The sequence below is a fragment of the Gorilla gorilla genome, chromosome 1 (genome assembly GCF_029281585.2).
Source record: "Gorilla gorilla gorilla isolate KB3781 chromosome 1, NHGRI_mGorGor1-v2.1_pri, whole genome shotgun sequence".
Classification (NCBI taxonomy): Eukaryota; Metazoa; Chordata; class Mammalia; order Primates; family Hominidae; genus Gorilla; species Gorilla gorilla.
This window is the reverse complement of record NC_073224.2, coordinates 203720131-203747263: the sequence shown is the minus strand read 5'-3', so window position 1 is coordinate 203747263 and position 27133 is coordinate 203720131. Positions and strand designations below refer to the sequence as shown.

Here is a 27133-nt window from a genome sequence, read left to right as displayed (position 1 = left end):
TCAGGCTAATGCAGCTGGTGATTTTAAGTTGAAGGCGATGCTCATTTACCATTCTGAAAATCCTAAGGCCCTTAAGAATTATGCTAAATCTAATCTGCCTATGCTCTACAAATGGAACAACAAAGCCTATATGACAGAACTTTTTTCTTTTTTGGGATGGAGTCCCACTCTGTCACCCAGGCTGGAGTGCAATGGCGTGACCTTGGCTCACTGCAACCTCCACCTCCTGGGTTTAAGTGATTCTCCTGCCTCAGCCTCCTGAGCAGCTGGGATTACAGGTGCACACCACCATGCCCAGCTATTTTTTGTATTTTTGTACAGATGGGGTTTCACTGTGTTGGCCAGGCTGGTATCAAAGTCCTGACCTCAAGTGATCTGCCCATCTCGGCCTGCCAAAATGTTGGGATTACAGGTGTGAGCCACTGTGCCCAGCCCTTATGTTGTTTTTATGCCTGCTAACATGATGTCCGTTCTATAGCCCATGGATAAAAGAGTAATTTTGACTTTCAAGTCTTATTTAAGAAATACATTTTGTGGCCAGGTGTGGTGACTCATACCCATAATCCCAGCACTTTGGGAGGCTGAGGTGGACTGATTACTTGAGGTCAGGAGTTCGAGACCAGCCTGGTCAAAAAATGGTTTACGATACAATCAACTCTTGTTGAAAATGTTGTGAAGGCTGGGTGCAGTGGCTCATATCTGTAAATGGATGACAAGAATGAATAAATGAACCCAGCACTTTAGAAACCCAGTGCAGGAAAATCACTTGAGCCCAGGAGTTTGAGACCAGAACGGGCGATATACTGAGACCTCGGCTGGGCGCAGTGGCTCACGCCTGTAATCCCAGCACTTTGGGAGGCTGAGGCGGGTGGATCACCTGAGGTGAGGAGTTCGAGACCAGCCTGACTAACATGGCGAAACCCTGTCTCTACTAAAAACACAAAAAATTAGCTGGGTGTGGTGGCGGGTACCTGTAATCTCAGCTACTCGGGAGACTGAGACAGGAGGATCGCTTGAACCCGGGGGCGCGGAGATTGCAGTGAGCAGAGATCACACTACTGCACTCCAGCCCAGGCAACAGAGTGAGACTGTGTAAAAAAAAAAAAATATATATATATATATATATATATGTATACATACATATATATATATGTATACATACATATATATATGTATACATACATATATATACATACATATATATACATATATACATACATATATATACGTATACATATATATATACGTATACATATATATATACGTATACATATATATATACGTATACATATATATATATACGTATACATATATATATAGTGAGACCTCATCTCTACAAAATAATTTTTACAATTTTAGCTCAGCATAGTAGTATGCACTTGTAGTCCCAGCTACTTGGGAGGCTGAGGCGAGAGGATCATTTGAGCCTGGGAGATGGCGGTTGCAGTGTGCACATATTGTGGGCCACTGCACTGCAATCTGGGTGACAGAGTGAGACCCTATCTCAAAAAAAAAAAAAAAAGCTGCAAACATTGTTGAAGTGACAACACAGGATTTAGAATATTATATAAATTGGTTGATAAGACACCAGCAGTATGTGAGATGAGTGAGTCCAATTTTGAAAGAAGTTCTGCTGTTAAAATGCTATCAAAGAGCACTGCAAGCTACAGAGAAATCTTTCATGAAAGAGTCAACTTTTCATTTTCTCAGTGGATGAAAAGGGGGAAAAAAAAAAGAAAGAGTAAATGGATGGGGCAAACTTCATTGCTCTCTTATTATCAGAAACTGCCACATCCACCCCAACCTTCAGCAACTACCACCCTAGTCAGTCAACAGCCATCAGCATAAAAGCAAGACCCTCCACCAGCAAAAAGATGACCACTTGCTGAAGGCTCAGATGACAGTTAGCATTTTTTTTGAGACAGTTTTGCTCTTGTTGCCCAGGCTGGAGTGCAATGGCGCGATCTAAGCTCACTGCAACCTCCGCCTCTTGGGTTCAAGCGATTCTCGTGCCTCAACATCCCGAGTAGCTGGGATTACAGGCATGTGCCACCACGCCCAGCTAATTCTTTTGTATTTTTAGTAGCGACGGAGTTTCACCGTGTTGGTCAGGCTGGTCTCGAAGTTTTTTTTTTTTTTTTTGAGACAGAGTTTTGCTCTTGTTACTCAGGCTGGAGTGCAGTGGCACGATCTCGGCTCACCGCAACCTCTGCCTTCTGGGTTCAAGCGACTCTCCTGCCTCAGCTTTCTGAATAGCTGGGATTACAGGTGCCCGCCAGCATGCCCGGCTAATTTTTTGTATTTTTAGCAGAGACCAGGGTTTCATCTTGTTGGCCAGGCTGGTCTTGAACTTCTGACCTCAGGTGATTCACCAGCCTCGGCCTCCCCAAGTGCAGGGATTACTGGCATGAGCCACTGCGCCCGGCCTTGGTCTCAAACTTCTGACCTCAGGTTATCCACCCGCTTTGGCCTCCCAGTGTTGGGATTACAGGTGTGAGCCACCACGCCAGGCTGACAGCATTTTTAAGTAATATTCTTTATTAAAGTATATATATTTCAGGTCATAACACTAGTGCACACAATAGACTACAGTATGATATAAACATACTATCTAACTTTAATATGCACTGGGAAACTTGGACTAACTTTACTGCAATCTTTGCTTTATTGTGGTGTTCTGGAACTGAACCTGCAATATTTGAGATATGCCTATATTTCTTTTTTTCTTTTCTTTTTTTTTGAGACAGAGTCTTGCTCTGTCGCCCAGGCTGGAGTGCAGTGGCATGATCTCGGCTCACTGCAACCTCCACCTCCTGGGTTCAAGCGATTCTCCTGTCTCAGCCTCCTGAGTAGCTGGGATTACAGGCGCCCGCCACCACACCCCGGCTAATCTGTAGTATTTTTAGTAGAGACCGGGTTTCGCCATGTTGGCTGGGCTGATCACGAACTCCTGACCTCAGGTGAGCTGCCCGCCTCGGTCTTCCCAAAGCGTTGGGATTACCGGCGTGAGCCACCCCGCCCGGCCTATGCCTGTATTTCTTAAAAGGGGAGCCAAAATTATGTATTTTGGTATCCATCTAGTTTACTACCGTGTTCCCAGTATTTTACACTGGGCATTGTATACAATAGACACCCAGAAAATCTTTGAATTTAAAATTACATTGGTTCAGCCCCGTGGCTCACGCCTGTAATCCCAGCACTTTGGAAGGCCGAGGCAGGTGCATCACTTGAGGTCAGGAGTCTGATACCAGCTTGGCCAACGTGGCGAAACCCCGTCTCCACAAAAAGTAGAAAAATTAGCCGTGTGGTGGCATATGCCCGTAAAATCAGCTACTCAGGAGGCCTAGGCAGGAGAATCGCTTGAACCTGGGAGGCAGATGTTGCAGTGACCCGAAATCGCACCACTGCCCTCCAGCCTGGGCGACATAGGGAGAATCTCAAAAAATAAATAAATAAATAAATAAAAATAAAATCAATTAAATTAGAACGTTTTAAGAAGCACTACGCCGTACGTGGACCACAAGAAGTGCTCAAAGAAGGAAGAAAGAGTAAGCCGTGTGCAAGGAATGCTGCCGAAGCCACTAAGGGCAAGGGCTGATGTGGCGTGGTCTGCTACTTGAGTTGAGCCTTGCAGCTTTTCTCTTAGGAAGAGCATTAGATTTCTTTATTAATTGATGTGTACTGTGTCTACTTTTCTCTGGAGGTGCAGAAATCCATCAAAACTGATCTCGGCTCTCAAAGAGCTCACAGTCTTGTCGGGGAAGGCCCTGATACTTATAGAGTAAGATGCAAACTTACTGTGGGAACACAGGCATAGGGAGGAGCTAGTCAACTTTGAAAGCATCACAGGTGACATATGAGATGGGTCTTAAATGTTCAGAGGCACTAGAGCAGAAATTCCGGAGGAAACCAGCCTGTGCAAAACTGATAAACGCAGAGATTCTCAAACTTGTAGGTGGGTAAGAATCACCCGAGAGGTCGGTTTAAAATGTAGACTGCAGGGAGACACTCCCCGGTAAACTTTTGGTTCAATACCCCAGTAGCACCCATTTTAACAAACTTCCCAGGACGACAGTCAGAAAATCATAGTTACAGAAGGCAGGCTGGGGAGAGGCGGCTTCTGGGTCTCCGAATGAGGTCACACAATTAAAATTAAAAAAACGAAACCAAGCCAACCCCTCCATTTGCGTTGCGCTTTCAGGGTGCTTGAGGCTTTCCTGTGCCTTACTTTGTCGGAGCCTGGCAACAACGCTGTGGGGTAGAAATTACAAGTCTCATTTCACAGGGGAGGAAACAAGTTTAGAGAGGAGGGATGAATTTGCTCAAGGTCACAAAGCGGAAGGGAGCACAGCAGAGACCGAAAACCGGGAGACTCGACTCCCAACTCGGAAGCTTTTCAACAAGGCAAGCTGGCCCGGAGTGGGTGGGGCTCAGACTCTCCCTCCAGGCTGGTTCCAAAATGGTGGGGGCAGTGGCGTCAGCAACGCCCCCGCCCCTTCCGTCCACCGCCCTCCTCCATCTCCAGGCCACCCAGGCGGGGGGAGGGGACGGCCCCGAGCAACCCACGTGACCGCCGACAACCGAGCGCGTGACGCAAAGCGGCGGGCCCAACGCTCGCCTTGTCTTTTGGGAAACGTAGTTCTGATGGCAGCCAAGTCGGCCAGGAGAGGAGGGCGTAGGACTACATTTCCCAGGAGGCAGCGGGGCTACGCCGTCGCCGTCGTCGGAGAGCGGAGACGCTGGGCGCGCTGTGGGGCGGGGGCGAGGTTCGGGCTGGTTGTGCCGTTGCGAGCTGCAGCTGCGATCGCTGTGGTAGGCCCAGGTGAGTGAGCGCCTCTGATGGAAATTAGGGCAGCTTAACGGGCTCTAGTGGTTTCGTCTCTTATCTTTTTTCCCCAGCTGCTGGTCAGGGGCTCGGGGAAGGCCTGGCGTGGAGTCGCTCCCCCCAGCTTACACCCTGGCCTCTTCTGAGCGGGCTCCGTTCCCTCCGGCTCCTCCCCTTCCCCGCCCTTTAGGGCTTCCCCTGGCCCCGGCCTAGCTCCCGAGGCTCTTGGTCGCCTTCTCTGCAGAGCAGCTCCTACGCCGCTTTATCTTGCAGTCGGCCTGGGGGCGGCCGCTCCCTACTCCTCCCGTTTTGGTCGTATGAACCCCGTTATTTGGATTTCTTTTCCCGGAACTCCTGAGTGCCCTTCCCCCCACCCAGTCCCCATTGGCCTGATTCGGTCTTCTCCTAGGGCGCATGTGGCTGCCACTCAGTAAATGTTAGTACCGCTTCCGTTCTTTCCAGCCTGGTGGCCAAAAACGGGATAGTCCAAATTTGTCTCCTACGGGAATATTAGAGTTCTCACTTTTTTCTTGGGCTGGAGCTGAGGCCGGTTTGCATTCCAGTGGCAATCGGCGTGAGTTCTGCTTATATGAGGTGAATTATTGTGCTTCTCTTAGCACCTAAGCAACTTTTATCAACTGTTGTCTTTGACTTTACAAATCTTAGGGGTGGAGCATGGCAGCAGAAGCTGGGGAGCAGCAATGGTGCACAGAAGTTGGAAGCCATCAGTGGCAGTACAGTGTTTATGGGGAATTTGTTAATTGGGTTGAAGGGAAAGCCTCTGAGAGTATAGAAGGACCTGGCAAGAGAGAGGCAGTGAAGCTTCTGTTGGGAGCATAACAGAAGTATCCTGAACCAGTTGGCTTGGGTTTAAATCTTGGCCCTGCTATCTTTTGATCTTAGGTCAAGAGTCTTCATCTCCAGGTGCCTCAGTTTTCTTATCACTAAAACAGCAGTAAGTAACAGTGACCCCTTTACAGGGTTATTGTGGAGACTAAATGAGATAAAATAAAAATCACTTAGCCACTGTTAAAAAGTAATATCATCATTTATAGGTTTTTTTTTAGAGTGTGCGCCGAGAGAGGTAAGGCGTGTATCACACCGTTGTTTTTCTTCTGTTTCAGATGACCCTGACTTTTTTCGTTTGTAGAAGTACTGTTGTAGTCTGTTCTGTTATTCTAGACAGTCTGACGTGTGTATTATGATTTAGAAGCTTGTTAAATAGCCAAAACCGGCTCCTGCCATGAACAACTTGTGGAGCAAATCGGGCTCAGTTTGTTCTTTGCCGGGAGATGTATTTTGTGAACCAATGTTCATACGTTAATGATAAGTTTTACTGCAGCCATTTGGGCTTAATTGCATTGTGTAAGAGAGTTGTGTTGAGGTTTCTGTAAGAAGTGATTTGATTAAAAACCTCTATATCCAGTGTAATTCCATCTCTTTGTTTTTTAAACGTTTTAGCACCAGAGAAAGATCTCCAATTTTGGAGATTGATGTTTTTAGTTTTGTAGACTAGGTACAGTTCAATTTTAGCAGTGGTGATGGTAGTAGTAGTACCACCTTAGTGTATTTATTTAATACCAAGTATATAGGTACTTTTGAATTTGGTTTAGCCTGCAAAATATGGATTACAAAAAGAGTGATCTATTTTGTTCTGAGGAATTGGAGGGAGGAAGCTTGGAATATTTCTGAGATTAGCCCAGAGATGGGAAATGTTGATGACTGGGAGGGTACACAGACATACGATTTATTATTATTATTATTTTTTTTTGAGACAAAGTCTCGCGCTGTCACCCAGGCTGGAGTGCAGCGGCACAATCTCGGCTCACTGCAACCTCCGTCTCCTGGGTTCAAGCGATTCTCCTGCTTCTGCCTCCTGAGTAGCTGGGATTACAGGTGTGTGTCACCACGCCTGGCTCATTTTTGTATTTTTAGTAGAGACGGGGTTTCACCATGTTGGCCAGGCTGGTCTTGAACTCCGGACTTCAGGGGATCACCTGCCTCGGCCTCCTAAAGTGCTGGGATTACAGGCGTAAGCCACCGCGCCCGGCCACTATTTATTATTTTTAGAATGGATAGTCCTAACCACTAAGCATTTTAGGGCGCTACCCTGTTTCTGTAGGGCATATTGACATCCTGAATGGAAGGAAGTCTGGTTAATGCTATTCTCTCAAATACAGGGTTTTGGTGGATTTTTTCACACATATTCTATAAACATCTAAGATCTGTTCACTGTTTGACTCTGGTTGATTGGGTAATTTATTCAACAAATAGTACTTGAGAGCCTGTCATTTACCAGCTTCTGTTGTGGGCCTGTGAATATATTAGGGTGTGATGACAGATGAGGTCTTGTCTTTTGGAAACTTAACAGGATTGTTGGGGGCGGGGAACACAAAAGGTAAGCAAATAAACTACAAATTGAGAAAAGTAACATAGAGGTGTCCAGTTCAGGACTTTGATAGACACTGAAAAGGGGGAGACCTAAGGGTGGTCAGTGAAGTTCTTTTTGGAAGTTCCTCCAGGTAGAGGAAACAGTAAGTGCACAAACTGGAAGATGGGAAGAATTTACTGTGCTTTCAGAACTGAAAGGAGGCCAATTGTGTTTGACACTTTGGAGAGTGATTACAGATGAGTTGGAGAGAGAAGGTTATTAGGGAAGCCATTGAAGCCTTCTGATGGTAGGAGGGATTGCAGTCTCTCTCTTTCTTTAATATGTATAGACACATACATATATAACATTATTTACAACTTTTTTTTTTTTTTTGAGATGGTGTTTCGCTCTTGTTGCCCAGGCTGGAGTGCAATGGCACAATCTTGGCTCACTGCAACCTCCACCTCCCAGTTCAAGCGATTCTCCTGCCTCAGCCTCCCAAGTAGCTGGGATTACAGGGATGTGCCACCACGCCTGGCTAATTTTGTATTTTTAGTAGAGACAGTGTTTCTCCATGTTGGTCAGGCTGGTCTCAAACTCCCGCCCTTAGGTGATCCGCCTGCCTCGGCCTCCCGAAAGTGCTGGGATTACAGGCATAAGCCACTGCGCCCAGCCTACAACAGATGGAGGGAGGAAGGAAGGGGTTTCAGGGGTGATTTATGTTTTAAAATCATTTCACAGAAGTATGGAAAATGGATTGTGAGGTATGTTAGTTAAGAGACCGAAGATGGTAGTTACCTGACAGAGCAAGAAAATAGAGATGGAAGAGCAAGAAGCAGAGATTGGAGGGTAAGTAGGTTTAATAGTCTCTGTAGGCTGCAGTGAGCCATGATCATGACACTGCATGCCAGCCGGGGCAACAGAGTGATAACTGGATTCAAAACAAGTAAACATTCTGCATGGTAGGACATTCTTTTTATTTTTGAGACGGAATCTCGCTCTGTTGCCCAGGCTGGAGTGTGGTGGTGCGATCTCGGCTCACTGCATCCACCGCCTCCTGGGTTCAAGCGATTCTCCTGCCTCAGCCTCCCAAGTAGCTGGGGTTACAGGCACCCGCCACCACACGTGGCCTCTTTTTTTTTTTTTTTCTGGAGGTGGAGTCTTCCTCTGTTGCCCAGGCTGGAATGCAGTGGCACTATCTTGGCTCACTGCAACCTCTGTCTTCTAGGTTCAAGCAGTTCTCCCTGCCTTAGCCTCCTGAGTAGCTGGGATTGCAGGCGCCTGCCACCACGCCTGGCTAATTTTTGTATTTTTTTTTTTTTTTTCTTGAGACAGAGTTTCTCTCTTGTCACCCAGGCTGGAGTGCAATGGCATGGTCTCGGCTCACTGCTACCTCTGCCTCCAGGGTTCAAACGATTCTCCAGCCTCAGCATCCCAAATAGCTGGAATTATAGGCATCCGCCACTATGTCCAGCTAATTTTTGTATTTTTAGTAGAGACAGACGGGGTTTCACCATGCTGGCCAGGCTGGTCTCAAACTCCTGACCTCAATTGATCCGCCCGTTTTGGCCTCCCAAAGTGTCAGGAAAGGTGTGAGCCACCGCACCTGGCCTAATTTTTGTATTTTTAGTAGAGACGGGGTTTTGCCATGTTGGCCAGGTTGGTCTTGAACTCCTGAACTCAGGTGATCCAACGGGCTCGGCCTTCTAAAGTGCTGGGATTACAGGCGTGAGCCACCACGCCCAGCCTGCAGCAGGACATTACATTCTTAATCTATGGCCGGTGGACTCCAGGGAGCCCATGAACTCTGTAAAATATTTTGGAGTAGGGGTGCATTTTCTCAAGGAAAATGTGTTCTCCTTCTACCATATTCGTTAGAGTTTCAAAAAAGTTAAGAAACAATGTTCTAGACCGTATAATGCAGCTTTATAATCCATAAAAATGTAGGCTGGGCATGGTGGCTCATGCTTATAATCCCAGCACTTTGGGAGGCTAAGGTGGGAGGATCCCTTGACCCCAGGAGTTCAAGGTATTAGTGAGCTATGATTGCAGTACTGCACTCTAGCCTGGGCGACAGAGCCAGACCCTGTCTCTAAGGAAGAAAAAGGTAATTGCTCAAGGCTTACCAAGGCAGTAAGAGAGAGACACGGGTACCCTTTCTAAAAGATTGACTTTATTAATTTTTCAAGGGAACTAATTTTTTTTTTTTTTTTTTTGAGATGGAGCCTCGCTCTGTTGCCCAGGTTGGAGTGCAATGGTGCGATCTCGGCTTGCTGCAACCTCAGCCTCCCAGGTTCAAGTGATTCTCCTGCCTCAGCTTCCCAGGTAGCTTGGACTACAGGTGCCCGCCACCACACCCGGCTAATTTTTGTATTTTTAGTAGAGACGGGGTTTCACCGTGTTAGCCAAGATGGTCTCCATCTCCTGACCTCGTGATCTGCCCGCCTCAGCCTCCCAAAGTGCTGGGATTATAGCGGTGAGCCACCGTGTCTGGCCTACAGTTTTTTTTTTTGTTTTGTTTTTTTGTTTTTGAGGATAAGTAGTATGTTTTAATGATGTGCTGTAGAAATTTTAGTTTCTTTTTGTCTAGAAGATAGGGGCTGGTTTTGCTCATAGTGAGGAAGCTGAAATTTGGTGAGTCCAATTTGACAAAAATTCATTTTCTAATGTTTTCTTTCATTGAATTTTGTTTACAGTACATATTTTAAGTGTTCCAGAAATGGAGCTTTTTGTTTGTTTGTTTGTTCGTTTGTTTGTTTGTTTTGAGATGGAGTTTTGCTCTTGTTGCCCAGGCTGGAGTGCAGTGGTGCAATCTCAGCTCACCGCAACCTCTGCCTCCTGGGTTCAAGTGATTCTCCTGCCTCAGCCTCCCGAGAAGCTGGGATTACAGGCATGTACCACCACGCCCAGCTAATTTTGTATTTTTAGTAGAGATGAGGTTTATCCATGTTGGTCAGGCTGGTCTCAAACTTCTGACCTCAGGTCATCCGTCTGCCTTGGCCTCCCAAAGTGTTGGGATTATAGGCGTGAGCGTGCCCAGCCTTTTTTTTTTTTTTTTTTTTTGAGACAGAGTCTGTCTCTATTGCCTAGGCTGGAGTGCAGTGGTGCCATCTCGGCTCACTGCAACCTCTGCCTCCTGGGTTCAAGCGATTGTCCTGCGTCAGCCTCCCGAGTCGCTGGGATTACAGGTGCCCATCACCACACCTGGCTAATTTTTTTTCTTTTTTTTTAGACGGAGTTTTGTTCTTGTCCAGGCTGGAGTGTAATGGCTCGATCTCAGCTGACCGCAACCTCCACCTCCCGGGTTCAAGCGATTCTCCTGCCTCAGCCTCCCGAGTAGCTGGGATTACAGGCATGGGCCACCATGCCCGGCTAATTTTGTATTTTTAGTAGAGATGGGGTTTCTCCATGTTGGTCAGTCTGGTCTCAAACTCCTGACCTCAGGTGATCCGCCCGCTTCGGCCTCCCAAAGTGCTAGGATTACAGGCATGAGCCACCGCGCCCAGCCCTGGCTAATTTTTTTTGTATTTTTTAGTAGAGATGAGGTTTCGCCAAGTTGGCCAGGTTGGTCTTGAACTCCTGACATCAGGTGATCCACCTGCCTCGTCCTCCCAAAGTGCTGGGATTACAGGCTTGAGCCACTGCGCCCGGCCTAGAAAAGGAGCATTTTAAGTGTGCTTTCCTTCAGTGATTTATTTTGTCAGATGTATACTCATATCTTTTGTAGTGTATTTTTCAGGTAATAGTATTTCTTTGGAAGCGTAGGATGTGCTTTCTGCCACAGAGTTGAGTTATACCACTGAAAATACATGTATTTAGGCAGATGTTTTCAACCTCTGCCTAAAAAGTTTTATGGACTAAATCCAATCTGCAGATATATTTTCTTTGGCTCATACAGTGTTGTACATTTGAATTAGTTATCAACATTTAAAAAGGAGATTTTGTATAAAAATGTGGATTCAGGCTGCTTTTGAAAAAGCAGATCTGGCAGCCATGGATCTGCTTTTCTGTTTTGCAGCAACCATCTTTTATAGTTGGGGCATGTCATTTCCAATTTGCCCTAGACCCTGCCAACAGTCTGACATGTAGCCCTGACCTGGACAGAGTGTTAGTTGGTATTTACTATTTTATACCTTTCTATTACTTGTCTATTTTCCATCTTTTATTACCTGTTCTGGATATATCATAGAGGTCTCTGATACTCCCATTCATAGTCACTTTGCTGTCTTACATTATCATTGACCTTTTTTTTCTGTCTTGGTACCTTATATCCTTCGTTTGTTTCTTCTTAAAAAAAAAAAAGATTTTAGGCAGCTTTGAAAGATGGAGTTGAAGCAATGCAGGGGGAACCCCCAAAACACTGAATTACTTTGTTTCCAAACTGAAGAAAAACAGACTTTTGGAGAGCATAGAGGCATTGGTCTCACCCCTGCCGGTGCCTTGTTTAGCTGGTATGTGTTCAGTGTCCTCACTTTTGTTCTGCTTGGTTTGCTTTATAGCATCTGGAATGTTGTCACTGCATAGCTTGGCCTGTCTCAGAAGATAGAAGGCCAAGCAGAGTTGTTGAATGTCTCATTAATAAGACTTTTGGCTCTTGTCCTGAGACATAACAACTAAGGTTATTCTATTGTTTTTTAAAATAATATACTACTATGAAGTCCATTGTATTGTTTTCAGTAGTGCCATGTGATTTTTTTGTGTGTATGTGAGGTTAACAACTCAATTTCCTTTTTCTCGATTTTAGTGAAAAGGATGGCATGAATAAAGGATTGATAGAGGAATGCATAGAGGTGAGACTGTATTGTAAAGTTAACGAGGAAGTTTCTTTACTCAACGGCTTTCCTTTATAGCAGGGCTTCACAGAAGATGGTCCCAGTTTATCTAAAGACTATGTCCTAGAGTCTTGACTAATTCCTTTGGCTTGAAAGACTATCGGCTATCAGAAAAAAACTTTTAATATGAAAGTGATTGAGGAATTGGTCAGATTCCGGTGTTGGGTTGCCCAATAGAGAAAAAGATTTAGTGGCTGGGTGTGGTGGTTCACGCCTGTAATCCCAGCACTTTGGGAGGCTGAGGTGGGTGGATCACTTGAGGTCAGGAGTTTGAGACTAGCTTGACCAACATGGCGAAACCCATCTCTACTAAAAATAGAAAAATTAGGCAGGTGTGGTGGTGTGCACCTGTAATCTCAGCTACTTGGGAGGCTGAGGCAGGAGAATTACTTGTACCCGGGAGGCAAAGGTTGCAGTGAGCTGAGATTGTACTACTATACTCCAGCCTGGGCAACAGAGGAGACCCTGTCTCAAAAAGAAAAAAGTTAAATTTTTAAATATAAGAAATTCTTGTTTCAGGCATAAGATGACCCTTTACATAGCCTTGCTTTGTATACTCATAAGTTCTTATTACTTAAGTGTTAAAGAGTTGCTGTATCACCTTGGCTTTGGCAGTTTTGATGTATCTTTGTACACATGTATCTATTACATTGGGAAATGTCCTGAAAGAGGCCTTTCTTGACTCCTCTATAATAGTACTCCTCTTCAAAAACTGTTGCTGTTTCCCTCCCCAACCCTACATTATTACTATATGACATGATATTTATTTTTAATCTATCGTGTTTCATCCTTCACGTCTTTAGAGAGTAAGAGGGATTTGTTTTATTCAATGTTGAATCTAGTCACTACCTAGGACATTGAGTTACGTAGAAGAGGCATAGTAAATATTGAAAAAAGGATGAGTTAATATGGGAATAAGGAAATAACTGGCTTGGTGGCATTCTCTGAAGTGCTCCCATTGTCAAGTCCTAGTTCACTCAGGTTCTGTTAAGTTAGCAGTTGAAAATAATTTGTACAGTGGTAGGTGAGTAGATTGCCAAGGGGCAAGAGGGTACTTTCTGGAGTGATAGAAATATTCTGTTTTGGTCGTGGTGGTGGTTACACAGTATGTTTTGTCAAAACTCATCAAACTGTATCTTTTTTTTTTTTTTTTGAGACAGTCTCACTCTGTTGCCCAGGCTGGAGTGCTGTTGGCGCGGTCTCGGCTCACTGCAACCTCTGCCTCCCAGATTCAAGCAATTCTACTGCCTGAGCCTCCTGAGAAGCTGGGATTATAGGCACATACCACCACGCCCAGCTAATTTTTGTGTTTTTAGTAGGGACAGGGTTTCACCATGTTGGCCAGGATGGTCTTGAACTCCTGACCTCAGGTGATCTGCCCCCTCAGCCTCCCAAAGTGCTGGGATTACAGGCGTGAGCCACTGCACCTGGCCATCGAACTGTGTTCTTAAGATGTGTACATTTATTGTGTGTGAATTAAAAAGTTGATTTGGCCTGGCATGGTGGCTCACGCCTGTAATCCCAGCACTTTGGGAGGCTGAGATGGGCGGATCACGAGGTCAGGAGATCGAGACCATCCTGGCTAACATGGTGAAACCTCGTCTCTACTAAAAATAAAAAAATTAGCCAGACATGCTGGTGGGCGCTTGTAGTCCCAGCTACTTGGGAGGCTGAGGCAAGAGAATGGCATGAACCTGGGAGGGGGAGCTTGCAGTGAGCGGAGATCTTGTGACTGCACTCCAGCCTTCCAGCCTGGGTGACAGAGTGAGACTCCATCTCAAAAAAAAAAAAAAGTTGATTTAAGGCTGGGCACAGTGGCTCATAGCCTGGGCATGGGCAACATGATGAAACCCCACCTCTACAAAATAAAATAAAAAATTAGCCGGTGTGGTGGCGTGAGCCTGTAGTCCCAGCTACTTAGGGGGCTGAGGCAGGAGGATTGCTTGAACCCAGGAGGTTGAGGCTTTGGTGAGCCAAGATTGCACCACTGCACTCTAGCCTGGGTGACAAAGTGAGACCCTGTCTCAAAAAAATAAAAAATAAAATAAAAATTTGTATTCAAAACCCATTCTATCAAGGCTATTCTGCAGAACTGCAGGTAACTATAGTAAGTAGGTTGTGATAATGATAGTTTTCTGAGTTCTCCTCCTCCTTCAATCAGAACAGTTGTGCATTTATATTTTATACTTTGAGGCTCTGCTTAACATTTCATTTTTTTCTTTTTCTTTTTATTTTGAGATAGGGTCTTGTTTTGTCACCCAGGCTGGAGTATGGTGGCGTGATCACGGCTAACCTCAGCCTGGACCTCTTGGGCCCAGGGAGTCCTCCCACCTCAGCCTGCTGAGTAGCTAGGACTATAGGTGCCCACCACCATGCCTGGCTAATTTTTGTAGTTTTATAGAGACAGGGTTTCACCATGTTGCCCAGGCTGGTCTCGAACTCCTTCCTCAGCTTCCCAAAGTCCTCGGATTACAGATGTGAGCCACCACACCCGGCCAACATTTTATTTTTAAAAAGATAAAACTGATAAGTCCCCTAATACCCTTCTACCCTACCCCAGGGTTTATTCAAGCAGAGCACACATTTTGTGAAAGCCCTGGTGGGGCAGGGAGGTGTCTTCATTTCTTCCCCCCGCTCACAGACAGATGGTGGTTGAAAAAATTCAGACATTACAGAAATAGGTAATGTAGAAAGTAAAAGTTTCTCATAATGTCATTCTTCAGGCCAGTGTTTGGATATATAGAAGAGATTTTTACTGTTATGGTATGTCATATGTATATATATTTTTTCCTTTGGTACTAGATGAAGGTATTTCTGAATAGTAAAGATAAAGAGGAACCGTGGAGGAGAAATAGGGATGCACTTCTTGGGTTTGTTTATTATGAAAGCTTAATAGTTAGCATCTTGCTTCAGAAGAACTTAAATTGTAAAAGCCTGTTCTGATAATTCATCTTTTCCTTGGAAATTTAGAAGGTGACATTAATTCTTGGGTTAGTGCTGAATGCTTTGTCTTATTCATAGTGTAGAACCTAGCTTGCCTCTTCTCTTCCTTTATTTCTGTTTCAGTCTTTTTTTTTTTTTTTTTTTGAGATAGAGTCTCGCTCTGTCGCCTAGGTTGGCGTGCAGTGGCACGATCTTGGCTTACTGCAACCTCTGCCTCCCGGTTCAAGCAATTCTCCTGCCTCAGCCTCTGGAGTAGCTGGGATTACAGGCATCCACTACCGCACCTGGCTAATTTTTGTATTTTTAGTAGATTTGGGGTTTCGCCATGTTGGCCAGGCAGGTTTCGAACTCCTGACCTCAGGTGATCCACCCGCCTTGGCCTCCCAAAGTTCTGGGATTACAGGCGTGAGGCACTATGACCAGCCTGTTCAATTTTAAATGGAGGTAGAAATCTCTGTCTAGCTGCAGGGGGGGTTATTGTGATGGTTAGATGATTAACCCAATGACAGGCATGTGGTAGGTATTCAGCACATGAATATCATTATAATTTTCTTTTTTCTGTGAAGATTTTGACACCATAGATAATAATATTATTGTATATGGAAACAAGAATATAGGTTGTTTGGTAGCTATTTGGAAAAGGAAAGTAGTCATAAGAAGTTAAATCTGAAAAGACAATGAGAAACACTCAGAACCCTCAATCCCACAGCAGTTGGAAAGAACAAAGGATACCAAAAAGGCAATATTTTAAGATAGTGAAGGATGGTGTAATTATTCAGTAAATGGTTCTAGAAAAATTGGTTGACCATTTTGAAAATTAGATTATTAATACTGACAAGTCTCATATGAAAACCAGAGAGATACAGATGAAATTGAGATACCATTTTCTTCCTGAGATTTCCACCGTGACAAAAAAATATGATGATTATTGTTGGTGAAGGTTTGGGGAAATTCTCAAACACTGCTGGTGGCAGTATAAATTGCTGTAGCCTTTTCTAGAGGACAACACTATGTACTTCAAGGAACACACCTTAAGGATTTCCTGTTGGACAGGTCCTTAAAGATAAGAATAATCATTACAGTATTATTTATGTAAGTGAAAAACTGATAGCAACCTAAATATATGCCACCATGGGACTGCTTATGGTACGTTCATATAGTGGAATGCTAGGTAGAAAAGAGATGGAGACAGGAAAGTCATGTTTATTGACATAATACAGTGAGTTTAAAAAAAGTCCAGAATTAATGCTTTTGTTTGGTTTAAAAACCTTATGTCGGACTGGGCGTGGTTGCTCCCACCTGTAATCCCAGCACTTTGGGAGGCCGAGGTGGGCAGATTGCGAGGTCAGGAGTTCAAGACCAGCCTGGCCAACATAGTGAAACCCCGTCTCTACTAAAAATTAAAAAAAAATTAGCTGGGCATTGTGGCAGGTGCCTGTAGTCCTAGCTACTTGGGAGGCAGAGCTTGCAGTGAGCCGAGATCGCGCCCCTGCACTCCAGCCTGGGTGACACAGCGAGACTCTGTCTCAAAAGAAAAAAAAAAAAAAACCTTCATGACAGACTGGGCGCAAAAACCAAACCTTTATGTCTCTCCATTTCCTCCTTGATCAGTGTCTATTAAGTATATGTTGAGCTCTAAAAATTTAGTTCCTCAGTCATACTAGCTATATAGAACTACATAGATATAGGACATTTCATTCTCAGAAAGTTCTAGTAGAGAGACAGTGCTGGTATACATTGCCCTTTCTTTCTTCCTTTCTTCCCTTCCTTCTTCCCCCTTTCCTTTTCCTCCTTCCTTCTCCCCACTCCAGTCTTCCTTCCCCTCCCTTCCCCGGAGCTTAACTGATCCTCCCACTTCCCCCTCCCAAAGTGCTGGGATTACAGGTTTAAGCTACCACTGCACCAGTCTACCTTGCCTCTTCATATCTTTGTCAGCATCTTCTGCCGGGGCCTGCTAGTACATGCAGTTTTCCATCCTTAGATTTCACAGAAGAGTTTCCGAATTTCCTTTGTCGTTTATGTATCACCATTTTCATATTAACTAAACTCTACCTCTCAGCCCACAATGGACATGTTCAGAATGCAGAGAGAATGCTGTTACCTCTATGCTGAAAGTAAACAATTTGGGGACAATTTTACTGAACCTCTTAGCTCTGGAGTATGCATATATATAACTTTGAGTTTCTGTTCTTTAAAAACAATGCTGGGTGTGGTGGCTCACAGCTGTAATCCCAGCACTTTGGGAGGCCGAGGTGGGCAAATCACCTGAGGTTAGGAGACCAAGACCAGCCTGACCAACATGGAGAAACCCTGTCTCTACTAAAAATACAAAATTAGCCGGGCGTGGTGGCGCATCCCTGTAATCCCAGATACTGGGGAGGCTGAGGCAGGAGAATCGCTTGAACCTGGGAGGTGGAGGTTGCGTGCCATTGCACTCCAGCTTGGGCAATAAGAGTGAAACTCCATCTCAAAACAAAAAGCAGCTAGGTAGGGGCCGGGCATGGTGGCTCATACCTGTAATTCCAGCACTTCAGGAGGCTGAGGCAGGTGGATCATCTGAGGTCAGGAGTTCAAGACCATCCTAGCCAACATGGTGAAATCCTGTCTCTACGTAAAATACAAAAATTAGCTGGGCATGTTGGCAAGCACCTGTAATCGCAGCTACTTGGAAGGCTGAGGCAGGAGAATCGCTTGAACCCAGGAGGCAGAGGTTGCAGTTAGCCAAAATTGCTCCACTGCACTCCAGGCTGGGTGGCAGGAGTGAAACTTCATCTCAAAAAAAAAAAAAAAAAAAAAGGCTGGGCGCGATGGCTCATGCCTGTAATCTCAGCACTTTGGGAGGCCAAGGCAGGCAGATCACTTGAGGTCAGGAGTTCGAGATCAGCCTGGCCAACATGGTGAAACCCCCTCTCTACTAAAAATACACAAGTTAGCCAGGCATTGTGGTGGGCACCTGTAATCCCAGCTACTTGGGAGTCTGAGGCTGGAGAATTGCTTGAACCTGGGAGGCAGAGGTTGCAGTGACCCAAGATCATGCCACTGCACTTCAGCCTGGGTGACAAAGTGAGACTGTCTGAAAACAAAACAAACAAACAAAAAAAAACAACTAGGTAGGAAATAGGTTTTTTTTTTTCTTTTTGTGTTTTTTTGGAGACAACCTTGCTTTGTCACCCAGGCCTCAGTACAGTGGCATGAACATAGCTGACTGTAGCCTCAAACTCCTGAGCTTAAGTGATCTTCCTACATCAGACTCCTGAGTAACTGGGACTGCATGTGTGTACCACCATGCCTGGTGATTTAGCAAAATTTTTTTTTCTTTTTTTTAGTAGAGACGGGTTTCACCGTGTTAGCCAGGATGATCTGGATCTCCTGACCTCGTGATCCACTCGCCTCGGCCTCCCAAAGTGCTGGGATTACAGGTGTGAGCCACCGCGCCCGGCGATTTAGCAAATTTTTTGTAGAGACAGGGTCTCATTTTGTTGCCCAGGGTAGTCTTAAACTCCTGACCTCCAGCCATCTGCCCACCTCAGCTTCCTCAGAGTGCCAGGATTGTATGGGTAAAACATCGTGCTCAGCCTGAACTAGAATTTAGATTAAGTACCACATTTGATGTTACTTGATTTTTCTGTTTGTGGGAAATTTGGAAATTAGGCATTAAGTACTTGCCTATGAGTGCTAGGCATTTATTGGAATGGAAATATGTGGTATGAAAAATCTTTTTTGATTTGTATCATTTTCAGATTTAATTCCTATCCAGATTATTTTTTTAGGGGTAGACTAATTTATTGCTTAGATTGGGGCTTCAAGTGTTGTCTTCAGGATACTGGATATTTATGATGAGTGAGCTAAAGCTTGTTTAGTGTCTATTTTGGGGCTATGGTAGGCAGATCTCTTCCCACTGGTTAGTGTTATTACAGCTGTTGTGATGATCTCATTGAATGTAGCTAAAATGGACTTTTAGTCAGCAACACTTTTAGAAGATTTAGTGTAATGAGCGAGCTTTTCGGGCTTTTGTTTTGTTTCGTTTTTTTGGAGACAAGGTCTTATTTCATTGCCCAGGCTGGAGTGCAGTGGTGCAATCATAGCTTACTACAGCCCCTCAAACTCCTGGGCTTGAAAGGTGACTCCTGATCCTGAGAGGATCGAGTGATCCTTCCACCTCAGCTTCACAAGTAAGTAGCTGGGACTGTAGGTGCATGCCACCATGCCCGGCTGTTCTTTGTTTCTTTCTTTATTGTTTAATTATTATTTTTTTTTTTGAGATGGAGTCTTGCTCTGTCGCCTAGGCTGGAGTGCAGTGGCGCGATCTCGGCTCACTGCAAGCTCCGCCTCCTGGGTTCCCGCCATTCTCCTGCCTCAGCCTCCCAGGTAGCTGGGAGTACAGGTGCCCACAACCACACCCAGCTAATTTTTTTGTTAGCCAGGATGGTCTCGATCTCCTGAGCTGGTGATCCGCCCGCCTCGGCCTCCCAAAGTTCTGGGATTACAGGTGTGAGCCATCATGCCCGGCCCTGTTTTTTATTTTTTGTAGAGACGGGGTCTCCCTGTGTTGCCCAGGCTGGTCTTTTTTTTTTTTTTTTGAGTCAGCTTCTCACTCTATTACCCGGGCTGGAGTGCAGTGGCTCGATGTCAGCTTACTACAACCTCCGCCGCCCCTGCACCGGCTTTAAGCGATTCTCCTGCCTCAGCCTCCCAAGTAGATGGGATTACAGGTTTGCGCCACCATGGCCAGCTAATTTTTGTGTTTTTAGTAGAGACGAGGTTTCACCATGTTGCCCAGATTGGTCCTTAATGCCTGTGCTCAAGTAATCCTCCCACCTCGGCCTCCTAAATTGCTGGGGTTACAGGCATGAGCCACCTTACCTGGCCAAACTGGCTTTTACATTTCATCATCCCTGTAAGGCCTTTGTTTCCCTGATTCTGGGTAGGTTAATCACTCTGTATCAAGTGTATTCTAGCAGGGATGGCAATATCTTTGATTTCTGTTTTCCTCCAACATTTTATTATGAAAGATTTCGAGCATACAAAAAAGTTGAAACAATTGTACAGTACAGTGAGACCTATATGTCCGTCACCTAGATTTTACATTTGTTAGCATTTGCTTAATTGCTTTGTCACTTCTTTCCACTAATCAACTCATTTTACTTTTTTCGTGGTAAAATATGTATAACGTAAAATTTTATCATCTTAATCATTTGTTTTTGTGGATACATTTCACAATTTATTTACATTTTAAGACAAACGTTGAGCTCAGAATGACATATCCCTATGTGTTTGTTTTTTAGTTGACTTCACGTAAAGGCATGGTTTGTTACACAAAGAATATAAATATTTACCATGTCTGTTACATGTAACACATAAGAACAGCTTGTAACAGAAATTCATCAACCCCCCTACATTAAGGTTCTCCAGAGGGACAGAACCAAAGGATATATGTATAAATAAAAGCGAGTTTATTAGGAAGAATTGGCTCTCACAGTTACAGGGTGAAGTTCCATGATAGGCTGTCTGCAAGCTGGGGAAAGAGAGAAGCTGGTCACGTGGCTCAGTCCAAGTCCAAAAGCCTCAAAACCAGGGAAGCCAACAGTGCAGCCCTTAGTTTGAGGTGAAAGGGCCCGAGAGCCCCTGGGAGGCCTCTAGTGCAAGTCCTAGAGTCCAAAGGCTGAAGAACCTGGAGTCTGATGTCTAAGGGCAGGAGGAGAGGAAGCCAGGCATCTGTCACAGCATGAAAGAGAGAGCAGACTCAGCAAGCAATCTACTTATCCCCACTGTTTAGCTGTGCTTAAAGCTGATTGAATGGTGTCCCACCCACATTGAGGGTCCAGCTGGACATGTGGGCTGGTTCCTCTCACAGTCCACTCACTCACATGTCAGTCTTCTCTGGCAACACCCTCACAGACGTACCCAGGAACATTGCCTCAGCCATATAGCTATCCCTCTGTCCAGTCAAGTTGACACCTAATATTAACCATCACAGCCCTTACCATTTTTTTTGGTATAAATATAGGTATCAAAATAATCCTGGACATATTTTGGATTTTTATTTCTTGTGCATATTTTGGATACTACTAGAAGTCAGCACCTGTACCACTTCAAAAATTAACATAATTTGTGATAATATTTATTTTACCTGCTACTTTAAACAATTTTGGCTGCAGTTTTTCACTAAGCAAAATAGGTAAAGTGTGCCATTTTTGTTTTTTCCTTCTTAAGATTTTTACTTTTCGGCCGGGCGCAGTGGCTCACGCCTGTAATCCCAGCACTTTGGGAGGCTGAGGCGGGCGGATCACGAGGTCGGGAGATCGGGACCATCCCGGCTAACACGGTGAAACCCTGTCTCTACTAAAAATACAAAAAAATTATCCGGGCGTGGTGGCGGGCGCCTGTAGTCCCAGCTACTTGGGAGGCTGAGGCAGGAGAATGGCGTGAACCCAGGAGGCGGAGCTTGCAGTGAGCCGAGATCGGGCCTGGGTGACAGTGCAAGACTCCGTCTCAAAAAAAAAAAAAAAAAGATTTTTACTTTTCAGAAATACATGCCGCTGATACCTGACACCTCTCACCACGCTTTTGTTTTGTAAACCTGAATTCTCTTTAGAGTACTTCAGGTTTATGTTTAAATGGCAGTGCCCTAACAAGAGAAAAAAAAATTGTACTGTATTTTTCTTCCCATTATCTGAAATGATAATGGGTGTATATATATATACACATATATAAATAAATATATATTCTTACAAATGTCCAGGTCATGTTTACCAGCAGAAATTCTTAATGTGTGGGTATTTTGCATTGTGATATTTAATTAAGACATTAACATGAGTAGAAGGTTGACTTAAGTTTAAGATCCGCTAAAATTTTTTTTTTTTTTTTTCCAGACAGAGTCTTGCTCTGTTGCCCAGGCTGGAGTGCAGTGGCGTGATCTTGGCTCACTGCAATCTCCACCTCCTGGGTTCAAGCAATTCTCCTGCCTCAGCCTCCAGAGTAGCTAGGACTACAGGCACCCACCACCATGCCTGGCTAATTTTTGTATTTTTCATAGAGATGGGGTTTCACCACGTTAGTCAGGCTGGCCTCGAACTCCTGACCTCAGGTGATCCACCCACCTCGGCCTCCCAAAGTGTTGGGATTACAGGTGTGAGCCACCATGCCCGGCCAAGATCTGCTAAAATTAATTGTCATGGTTTTACTTCTGGTGGCTGTGGAAGCTACTTATTTTCTTTGGATGTCATTAGATGTCTTAGCTCTTGAAGTAAGTACAACTTTAATGCTGTATGGATTTTGCCATTTTGCTAACGCTGGTATGCTCCATGCATCCACAGTCCCGCTGGAATTAATTTTTCCATTCATAATAATTTTTGTTATAAACCTAACTGATGGAGCTTCTGGGTATTTAGGTCTACATTCTACTTTCAGGTTATATATTCTGCTTTCATTTTTTTGTTTGTTCATTTATTTGTTTTTTGAGACAAGGTCTCACTGTCCCACAGGCTGGAGTACAGTGGCACGAACATACGAACTCCTGGGCCCAAATGATCCTCCTGCCTCAGCCTCCAGAGTAGCTGGGACCACAGGTGTGCGCCACGATGCCTGGCTAATTTTCTTTATATTTTGTAGAGACCAGGTCTTGCCATGTTGCCCAGGTTGATCTTGAACTCCTGGGCTGAAGTGAGCTTCCCAGCTTAGCCTCTCAAAGTGCTGGGATTACAGGTGCGAGCCGTCTGTTTTGAATTTTTTTTTTTTTTTTTGAGATGGAGTCTTGCTCTGTCGCCCAGGCTGGAGTGCAGAGGCGTGATCTCCGCTCACTGCAAGCTCTGCCTCCCGGGTTCACGCCATTCTCCTGCCTCGGCCTCCTGAGTAGCTGGGACTATAGGCGCCAGCCACCACGCCCGGCTAATTTTTTGTATTTTTAGTAGAGACGAGATTTCACTGTGTTAGCCAGGATGGTCTGGATCTCCTGACCTGTGATCCGCCTGCCTCGCCCTCCCAAAGTGCTGGGATTACAGGCGTGAGCCATCACGCCCATCCTCTGTTTTGATTTTCTAAGGCATATAGATAGATTTGTCAGTCTTTACCTTTATGGTTTATACTTATAGAATTTTGTTTGAAATCCTTCCTCACCCTGAATTCATACAGATATTCTCTTCTGTTTTCTTCTAAAAATTTTAAAGCTTTTCACAGTTAGTGTTTTTTTTTAATTGCTTATTTTATTTTATTTTGAGACAGACTGGGCATGGTGGCTTGCACATGTAATCCCACCACTTTGGGAGGCTGAGGCAGGAGGATTGCTATGATCATGCCACTGCATTCCAGCCTGGGTGACAGTAGGACCCCATCTCTAAAAACAAAAATAGAATGCTGATTGTGGTAAGCTGCTAATGTTGCTTATAAGTGGTTTGGGAATAAGATGCATTTTGTGAGGAACTTTCTACTTAAGAATGACCAAGTGGCCTTGTGGGAAGGAAGAGGGTTGCCATTTGTTAATGGTGTTTATAAATTGCTATTGGATTAGTATAAGCTGCAAAGCAGCTACTAATTTATTTTCTTTAACTAGGAGAATCATAATATGGACATTTTGGATAGGCATCTTTTTAATTTTCTAAAGATTCCAAAATTGGTAATGTTATTTCTAATTAGGAAGTTTGGTTGAAAATAAGTTTCTGAACTCTGTGTCAAATCTAGTAGCTACTTCCAATTTGTAATTAGAAAAAGTCTTCAAAGGTTGAATGTGCCTTCATGGATTCTCCAGCATGAGCAAACTAAAGTATCCAAAACTGAATTAAAAATTTCATCTAAATTATACCTTCTTCTTAGCTTTACTATACTTAGTGTCAAACTGATTTCTTAGATTTCGTAGTCACTTAGTTTTGAAACCTTGATTCCTTTCCTCTTCGTCACTTCTACGTCTAGTCATTTATTTGTTGAATGCCATGTATGTGTAAAGCAGTTTCAGATTTCACTCCTGTGAGTTCTATTCCATTGCTATTGGATGCCTAGTGAGGAAAGCTCCTTTTCTCATATCTACCTGTACAATTTTACTTGTGGGTTTTTTTTTTTTTTTGAGACGGAGTCTCGCTCTGTCGCCAGGCTGGAGTGCAGTGGCGTGATCTCAGCTCACTGCAACCTCCGACTCCCTGGTTCAAGCGATTTTCCTGCCTCAGCCTCCTGAGTAGCTGGGATTACAGGCACACGCCACCACACCCAGCTAATTTTGTTTTGTATTTTTAGTAGAGACGGGGTTTCATGATGTTGGCCAGGATGGTCTCAAACTCCTGACCTCGTGATCCACCCGCCTCGGCCTCCCAAAGTGCTGGGATTACAGGCGTGAGCCACCACGCCTGGCCAGAGCCAGGTTGACTACTAAGTCTTCCTCCTGAAAAGCTTACTTTGTTCCTCTAGTTGTAAGTGGCCTTTGCCATTGTACCACTCTGGTGGTGCTGAGTTCTGACATATATTATATAGATCTCTGCATGTGACACCCCCTATCCCAATCTTTTTTTTTTTTTTTTTTTTTTTTTGAGACAGAATCTCACTCTGTTGCCCGGGCTGGAGTGCACTGGCACAATCTTGGTTCACTGCAACCTCCATATCCCAGGTTCAAGCGATTCTCCTGCCTCAACCTCCTGAGTAACTGGGATTACAGGCCTGCGCCATCACGCCCGGCTAATTTTTTTGTATTTTTAGTAGAGACGAGGTTTCACCATTTTGGCCAGGCTGGTCTCGAACTCCTGACCTCAGGTGATCTCCCCACCTCAGCCTCCCAAAGTGCTGGAATTTTAGACGTGAGCCACCACGCCTGGGTCCTTTCCCCAGTCTTACAGGTAAACAAACTCCTTAAAGACCTTAAATATGATAGGTGCATGTCTTGCTGACTGAATGATTCTGTTCCAGGGTCTGTTCACCTCAAATGTGATAGCTTCCTAACTTTATCTTGCCCATCCTGATCCATCCCCTTATCCCAACAGTTTGCCTGCTTAGAAACATGCAGTGGCTTCCCATTTGCAGAGATAAAGTTCACTTTTCTTTTTACTTGGCATTTGAGGCTAGCTATGTTTTGGTTCTTCCCCTGGGTAAATGTGTCTCTCATTCCTTGTCTCTTGATCATTGCATTTTAATAGCCCTTGAACAGTTATATTTGCTTTTCCAGCTAGGACTTTTTATTTTTCGCTACTTCCTCCCCACACCCACCAAAATCACGTATCTTTCAGTCAGTAGCAATTTTGAATAAATTTAAGATTATAGTACATCTGATAATAAGAGGTAACCTGAGTGCATATCTGTGCTTACAGTCGTTCTAAGTACATTCCATGTATTAACCATTTAATTATTCCCTACAATCCTAGGGGGAGGTATGATTATAATCTGCATTTTACAGGTGTAAGTGAGGCAAGGAAAGATGAAACAGATCCAGGATTGCACAGCTAGTAAAGGAGATAGAGCTGGATTCAATCCCAGAGTCTGGTTGTAGAGCATGTAAATCTTTGTCCATTTTTTCATGGAACTCCAAGGCACCTGGGGCTGGCAGACTGGTGCATGAGAGGATAAACAGTATTATATCTGTGAGAATTTCAAGCACAGTATATAGGAATATGTATAGAGTAAGACCTTGTCATTGGAGAAAAGTGGAGCGATCTTGGCTCACTGCAACCTCTGCCTCCTGGGTTCAAGCAATTCTCCTGCCTCAGCCTCCTAAGTAGCTGGGACTTCAGGTGCACACCACCATGCCAAGCTAATTTTTGTATCTTTAGTAGAGACGGGGTTTCACCATGTTGGCCAGACTGGTCCCGAACTCCTGATCTCAAGTTATCTCTCCGCCTTGGCGTCCCAAGGTGCTGGGATTACAGGTGTGAGCGACTGTGCCCAGCCTTTTTCTTTTTAAAAAATAAATAACATGGGCCGGGTGCGGTGGCTCACACCTGTAATCCCAGCACTTTGGGAGGCTGAAGCAGGCAGATCACGAGGTCAGGAAATCGAGACCATCCTGGCTAACATGGTGAAACCCTGTCTCTACTAAAAATACAAAAAATTAGCCGGGAGTGGTGGCGGGCACTTGTAGTCCCAGCTGCTCGGGAGGCTGAGGCAGGAGAATGGCATGAACCCAGGAGGCGGAGCTTGCAGTGAGTGGAGATCGTGCCACTGCACTCCAGCCTGGGCGACAGAGTGAGACTCTGTCTCAAATAAATAAATAAATAAATAAAATTACAGGCATAACTGCATATTTATCAAAATTGTATCAACGGTTCTTTTTCTAATTCTCTGAAAAAATTGATAATATACATTGTTCACATTATAACTTTTGCAAAAATATTGAGGGCTTCAGTTTTCTCAAGGGCCTTTCTTAGTCTTTTTTAAAAAATTACTTTTTTGGCCGGGTGCAGTGGCTCACGCCTGTAATCCCAGCACTTTGGGAGGCTGAGGTGGGCGGATCACGAGGTCAGGAGTTCCAGACCAGCCTGGTCAACATGGTGAAACCCTGTTTCTACTAAAGATATAAAAATTAGCTGTGTGTGGTGGTGGGCGCCTGTAATCCCAGCTACTCGGGAGACTGAGGCAGGAGAAGCTCTTGAACCTGGGAGGCACAGGTTGCAGTGAGCTGAGATGGAGTCACTGCACTCCAGGCTGGGCGACAGAGCGAGACTCCGTCTCAAAAAGACAAATTAACTTTTTTTTTTTTTTTTGAGTTGGAGTCTAGCTCTGTCGTCCAGGCTGGAGTGCAGTGGCGTGATCTTGGCTCACTGCAACCTCGGCCTCGTAGGTTCAAGCTATTCTCCCACCTCAGCCTCCTCAGTGACTGGGATTACAGGCGTGTGCCACCATACCCCACTAATTTTTTGTATTTTTAGTAGAGATGGGGTTTTACCATGTTGGCCAAGCTGGTTTTGAACTCCTGACCTCAAGTGATCCACCCGCCTCAGCCTCCCAAAGTGTTGGGATTACAGGTGTGAGCCGCCACACCCAGCCTTAAAAATTAACTTTTAATTGTCAAGTATGATATACAAGAAATATGTGTACATTGTAGAATGGTTAAATCTAGCTAATCAACATATGTATTGCCTCATTTTTTTTGTGTGGTGAGAACACTTAAAATCTCTCTTGGCGATCTTTGAATATACAGTACATTATTATTTACTGCACTTACCATGTTGCCCAACTTATTCCTCTTAACTG

The 27133-nt window shown here is 44.6% G+C and overlaps 1 protein-coding gene across 16 annotated transcripts in view; it reads left to right on the top strand.

The window, feature by feature from the left end:
* The first annotated feature begins 4626 nt into the window (after positions 1-4626).
* Positions 4627-27133, top strand: part of THRAP3 (thyroid hormone receptor associated protein 3) — an 80028-nt gene continuing 57521 nt past the window's right edge. For 2 of the 16 annotated variants that reach the window (XM_055391878.2, XM_055391848.2), the window contains exons 1-2: positions 4738-4822; positions 9416-9672. The gene's annotated coding sequence lies outside the window, so the exon portion shown is untranslated. Of the gene's footprint in view, positions 4823-5050; positions 5420-5728; positions 5781-9415; positions 9673-27133 lie in introns of those variants that run through there. The other 14 variants (XM_055391884.2, XM_055391826.2, XM_055391901.2 and 11 more) reach the window with 11 other exon arrangements.